Raw genomic sequence first — 7218 nt, forward strand, 5'->3', positions numbered from 1 at the left:
ACGACGTATCGACCAGATAACATTTCGTCATACAAAGCCACCATACAAACGTTAACTCACTTTCCCGATCAGACTGTTGTGCAAGCAGTTAGGCCCTACCCAGGCACACAGCGGCTCGAGCGAAAATAGTTGTGGCCATTGCTGCAACGACTTGTGAGTTCTCGGACAATTGAACTTGGCTAACTCCCCGTGTTTTTAGCTTTAGAAAGAAAGCGGGAAACATGATTTCGCGAATGGTATATAAGACATGGCTCTGCTGGGAGCGCTCTTTAATAACCACTTCTTGCCCTACCTGACCATAATGATTTCTCTCTTAGTTCGTCCTTTTTTTCATTTCCGCGAAATGTGTGTGGCGTACCAAAATACTCTATACAGACTGCTGGGAATTCTACGAAGTGCACCTACTTCAGGCGTTTTCGTCGTATTGTGTGTTTCTAAAGAAATATAACAATTTTGAGCATAAATATTTTCACGCAGCCAAATAAGACGCAGTGGTCTTCAAGGAAAGCAAGTTTATCGGAGCGAACTTGGGCTCCCCAAACAACTCAAAGAATGCAGAGGCGGCGAAGCGGCATTCAACAAAGTCACCTGGTAGGCGAGCGTCGGCGAGTCGAATATTGTTGATTGACTCATTGTAGAGTTTAACGCGCCGACGCAACGCAGGCGATGAGGCGCGCCGTAGTGGAGTGCTCCGGATTAATTTTGACCACCTGGGGATTTTTAACGTGCGCCGAAATCTCGTACACACGGGCGTTTTTGCTTTTCGCCTCCATCAGAAAAGCGGCCGCCGCGGCCGGGAATTGAACCCGCTACCTTGTGCTCAGCAGCGCAACGCCTTACCCACTGAGCCACCGCGGCGGGTAAGTCTAATATCGTGGCTTCTGCTCTGGAGGCTTTTGTCTTTCGGCGCGAGTGTTTCTCGAACCGTCGGTTTACATACACAACATTGCCGATCAACGAAGATAATTCTAGGCCGGTGACGTTAGTTCGATACACTTTCCCTATTGAAGGAGATAACACGTGCCGCATAAAGAATGTAACGCACGCTTCACTTGGGCCACGGATAATAGAGATAACACAGCCCGGTGCAGCAGGTCGGCAAAAGCATAAACAAACAAGCCAAATGCATGGTTCACGGCGATATTACGGAGCGACGAAAACGCATGTAGCAAGTAGAATGGGTTTGTCACAGCTTAGGTAAACGTTACTATATCGCGAAAGTCACATTCTATACATTGAGCTAATTGTGACTAACGAAATGTGAGTCCGGTGCACTTATATTATCGCACGTTTTTACGTGCTAGCGTTATTACAATCATTTTTCAATTTTGCCGTGCCTTCTAGCCCTCCGCTATCAGCCGTGCTCATCAAGTGTCCACTGAAGTACGTCACCGGTGCAAACAGGAAACTACAACAGTCGCACCCAGATACAAGAGCTCGTCGGAATCTGGAATGCGGAGCAGCCGCAATTAGATGGTGGAAAGGAGGACATTGATACTACGGCCGAGGCAGAATATAAGGTACGCGATCTGTACTGGCACCGCGCCTGCGCAATGCAGTTAGTTGGTGAGCAGACAGGGTCGCCACCCGTGCCCGCAACTTGCGCCCCCACCAAAGTGCCTCTCTACCCGCCGCGGTGGCTCTGTGGCTAAGGCGTTGCGCTGCTGAACACGAGTTCCCAGGTTCGATTCGCGGCCGTGGCGTCCGCTTTTCTGATGGAGGCGAAATGCAAAAACGCCCGTGTGTACGAGATTTCAGCGCACGTTAAAGATCCCTAGGTGGTCGAAATTAATCCTGAGCCCTCCACTACAGCGCGTCTCATCGCCCGAGTTGCGTCGGCGCGTTAAACCCTACAATCAAATCAAAGTGCGTCTCCGACGACCTAGCACCCTAAAAAGAGTTCGGGGCATTCACTAATCGAATACTAACAAGGTACTTGTCCCAGTATACACTAGGTACTTAGTAACTAGAGGTAGTAAATGTAGCACTTGTCAGAATTACTACCCGAAGCAGGCAGTAAGCACCACTATCCCTACTAGTAAAGTCTCAGCGATAGCACTCTTCTGAGCTACATGCATTTACTAACTGGCCATGCACAACCTAGTCATAAGCATGCCCTTAATCTAGTGCATACTGCTTACTTCCTACACTGAGTAATTTACTAACCAGGCAGTTCTTAGTGGCAGAGCCTACGTGCAAAACCGCGGGGTAGTAAGGTTCGTAAGGCGTTGGTAAATACGGCCGTTACTACCTTTTTACGACCTTTGTTATTAGGAGTTTGGCTGGAGTGCCGAATTGCCAGTGACGCCGTACGTACACAGACGCGCGTGCATGGAGGCATTCTAATGCCGGCTCAGTGGCTAAGGCGTTGCGCTACTGAGCACGAGGTCGCGGGTTCGATTCCCGGCCGCGGCGGCCGCTTTTCTGATGGAGGCGAAAAGCAAAAACGCCCGTGTGTACGAGATTTCGGCGCACGATAAAGATCCCCAGGTGGTCAAAATTAATCCGGAGCCCTCCACTACGGCGCGCCTCATCGCCTTCGTTGCGTCGGCGCGTTAAACCCCCACAATCAATCATCAATTCTAATGCCGGTGCGAAAATTGTGTCACCTAGCCTAAAAAGGCGGCATAAGATTACCGCCAGGCTCTCTAAAACGAAGAAAATCCGGCATCGTGACCAGGAACGAACTAAAATGTGTCGCAATACAAAACAAAAGCGAGTATGTATATATACTCGGTTTTGTTTTGTATTGGGAGACATTTTAAATTTCGCGTACATAGACACCGTATACGGCGTCTAATTACGCAAAATTAACAAAAACTTGAAATATTTCGCGGTCGTGTCACCGTCGCAAGCTCTGTTCGTCAAGGAATGAATGGCGGCAGGGGGCAAACTAAAAGAAAACCCATTAAAATCAGCCTGGATTAGATCCCAGAAACTGTCGGCGGCATGGCCCCAAAGAGAAGCGGCGAAGCCGATCTCACATTAGCCAAAAGTAAGGGACATTTTTCAACGATATTGCCAAACTAGTGAAACGCTTGCAGAGGAGAACCGCAGGAATGACAGAAAAAATTAATGATAAAACTAGTGCAGCACTGATCATGGGCCAGATATCGTACAGCCTGCAGTACCGGAAACTACTTACCGGCACTGAAGAGGAGCAAATAAATACCATCATTAGGGCAGCATATAGGGCGGCCCTTGACCTTCCTGGTTTTACAATCACTGCAAGTGCCTTTAAATTCTGTCATAATATTGTGAAGAAATCAGAAAGGTCACTATCCTAACAGAAAAAGAGTGACTGGGAAAAACAAAATTCTGCCCGGTCTTCCTGTAAAATACATAGGCACATCTCCTGAAAAAATAAGACGGGACGTTACGATATCACTTTTCAAGCGACTTTCCATAAAAGCCCCCTCTATAATAAAAAGATAGATTCAAACCTAGGTGAGGATAGGAGGCAATCTAGGATCAGATTTCCGTGAGAAAAGTTCCAAAACCATGAAAAACGCAATAAAGGTCGACCCCCCGACGTTGGAAACTACAAGGTATCAATTGTTGTACTGGAGCACTGTGACAATCGCTCTAATTGAATCAGCTTCATAACCACAGGAATTGAATCCTCTTTGCGTTCCCCCTATCGGTACTATCGAATAGATGCCTAAACATCATTACATACGCTCAATGAGGCATTAGTATCTAGGATTCAGGCAGAATGCCTAGATACATGAAAAATATTGTCCAATACACAATCATTACAGTTTACAAATACAATACACACCTGCTTACAGTCTCGAAAGGAGCGACGCAGCGGAGCAAGATCCGATACAACTCGCATTCCGTGCTCCCTGTTGATCACGACTATTATACTCCCCCCTCCATCAAGGACGAAAAACGTCTCATCCTACACGTGCCAACACTATATTTCCCCGTGCCACACAGGGGTCTGAATGCTTAAGAATCAGAAACCCTCGTCAGGTACGAACCAACGCATTCTCATACTCATTCCTTGTGAAGATTGCCATTACGTGTATATTGGCTAATCAGGAAACTTTGCGAAGTGCCTCCAGCAACATCGAAATGATGTAACGAAGAACCACGTGTCGACAAGTGCCCTTGCCAAGTACTGCGATACCACATCGCACCCAATCGACTGGTCTGCTGCACGTCGTTGCGAACCAGGGTAGCGTGGTCGATGTGGACCGAGGTTAGTGTAGTGCCGGGCAGTCATGATGGCGAAGTTGACAGAGAAGAAACTTTATATACAAGTATTTACATCTCGGTATCAGAGAACGCGCAGTGCGCTCCTGCGCGCGAGAGTATAAATATGTGCGTTGGGTCCGTTCCCCTTCACCCTTTTTTTCGGCTGACGTCAGGAAGCACCAATCACAAAATTTATGGAACTGATATGAGCACCACCACGCACCAACACACACGCACACACACACGCGTACGAGAGACCCGCTCCTATCCTGCGCATGTGCGAGTTAGGTTGCTCCCGCCGTGACAATCCGCCGTGGTTCGGCACCTTAGTCCTGGCGATGTTCCACTACCACGAAGACGTTTTGCATTCCTCGGTGGTAATATTCGCCGAGTGGCTGGTTGAAGACATCCCTAGCGTCGTCAAACACGCCACAAAAAGGGTATGGCAATGAGGCGTGGGTACGCCGTCCAAACTTGCAGTGCGGGGCGCCAAGCAATGCTATTGTCAGCGCCGCCGCTGGCCTGTTGGCGCTTGAAGGACCACGAGGACGCTGAAAGGCTATGTCAAGTAGCCGCATTGTTCGCCGCTGTGAACACGCCGGGTCGTGGAAAGTCGATAAGGAAAGACCGGCAGCAGGTTTTTTGGGTGGTTGACCCGAGCGCTGAAGCCGGGTGGCATAACAGCATCGCAACAGCCCCTCCGCCGCCAGACAATGCATCAGGATGACGAGTGGCTCATCGTGGCTCGGCTGGAGTGATGCGGGTAGTCAGCACGTCCACGCATGGTTCGAGGCGGAGTTCTCCGAAGTGCTGCTTCATTTCTCTGGTTTCCTCCGTGAAGCCACAGAAGGCACGAACACAAGGCTCCTGCAGCAATGACGAACTCGACAGGACAACCATTGTCGAACCAGACTCGAACGATGCGGAAAGCGCTTTCTGAACACCCCTCGGGCTGCCAGACCTTGGTAACAAACAAACCCCACTTGACTGCTAAACATTGCACCACTTGAAACGATTCGAAGCGTTCATCTTGTGGCACAAGCTCGGAATCAGGCCTCAATTTTGGGTGTTGTTAAAATAACAACTACAGCAAAGCAAAAGAATAATGAATGGGCTATAGGAGCTATATGGGACAGACGACGCAAACGAGGGCGCAAGCCAACAGGAACCCAAAAGGCATTCCCCTTTTTGCCCAGGACAATTTGCCAAAGCTATGTAGCTACAACTGCCCTACGAGGCGAGTGAGGCAACGCATGCCTTTCAGCACAGTCTACAGTATAAAAGCCAAAAATATGATTCCGATACCACGGTACAGAAAAACAATGTATGATTTTACACGACTCATAGAAAAACCTTAGATTTCGTACATGCACATAAGAAAATGAAAGTTGTGATAGCATGGCAAACCGACAGATAAATGAACACTTATCTGAAAGATGACCTGCAGATAGCTAGCTCACGCAGCTCGGCTACGTCAATCAACAATAATTTGTAGCTTCCTTCTTTACACTGAACCATGGTATTGCGTTGGGCTCACCATTACGCAAGACAACCAAACTGGCACGTACAAATTAATCAATATACAAAAACCGACTGTAAGGTCCACTTATCAGATTAGCGGCCAGGCGCCCGGGCTGCGCGTGAGAACCCGCCACTCTGTCTGACGACGTAGCACTGCCAACACTGCAGAGCAGTCGACGCCAATTCGTCACGGCGCGCACGGGAGACGGATCGTCTGGCCCACCGCATACCACAGGGTTAATCCCCCATTGAGAAAGCAGACGGCGCCGCCTGATTCCGGGAACGCGTTGACGCGCGGAGGTGGTGGGATTACCGGCGTCGAAGCGCACGCCGTGCAAGAACCCATTGTTAAAGCGCCCCCGCCGGCTCAGTGCACTGTCGCTGTCTTTCGCTTTCACCCCGTGGGGTCGCCCGAACCTGCTCGTCTGCGAGCATGCCGTTTACCCCAAGATGACGGCGCCTCATTGAATATTCCGTGGCGTGCTTAGTGACAGCTGTCTACGTGAAATTGGGCACTCCCTTGCGCGTGTACGAACGGTACAGTGGCGTTCCCGAGAGAGGGTGATCTCGAGGTTTTATAAGGCCGAACTTGGCCGTTGGAAAGCGTTCTTCTCTGAGCGCTGAGCTGGCAGTTCCCGGCAGGACAAGGAGTCTCGACCGTTAAAGCTAGGTTGGGATTTGTGAGCCCCCTATGCAAGAGGTTAAGATCGCGTCGGAGGTTTAGGGTGCAGCGCCGTACCGGGCAACTAGACGGATCTTGCGGCGAGACAGAGTCTCGGCCGTCATTTCTCGAGCGGTTTGCGTGTGTACGCTCCGAGAATAGGAGAGTTAGGCGAAGTTGAGAAGCTCAAGTGATTTTGCGCACTTGGAGCTAGCGTCTAGCTGCAGTTTGAAGTTTTCTTTTTATTACTCCTGTACCCAGTTATCCTACTGTAAATAGCCGTATATAAACTCTTCGTTTCATTTAATCAACCCCAACGCCTTGAGTTCGTCAAATCGACCGCCGTCTCCAAGAACTTCAACACCATCGCCCCGCCAGCCTCCTGCCAAATCAAACGGAGCCCGGGCGATTGGATTCCTGATCGACACCGGACATTGGGGAAACGAGCTTTACGCCGACCATAAACACATAGTACTAAACGGAACTACTTCCCGTGTTTATATACAACAATTTCGTACACTCCATCAGGGAGAGACGAAATGAACACTGACACGCCGATTCCGCCTACCTTAGGCTGTGTTCGATCACGAACAATAACTACTTCTACAACGCCAAACAAGAGGTCTAACTCCGAGATGATAGCTGACGCACATCACCACTTCTCCAACAAAAAACAAAACATACACTTACTTCACGCGGTGTTAAATTATAACGATCTACACACTGCTAACCAAAAAAACAGACTCCTCCATAAACACTTGAATGACAATAAAGAAAGAGTAAAGTTCGCGGTTTATGTACGCGCACGCAGATTTGTCTGAATCCTTGGAAAC

This window comes from Haemaphysalis longicornis, unplaced genomic scaffold (genome assembly GCF_048455015.1).
Source record: "Haemaphysalis longicornis isolate Haplotype H1 unplaced genomic scaffold, Haemaphysalis longicornis Haplotype H1 scaffold_7, whole genome shotgun sequence".
Taxonomy (NCBI): Eukaryota; Metazoa; Arthropoda; class Arachnida; order Ixodida; family Ixodidae; genus Haemaphysalis; species Haemaphysalis longicornis.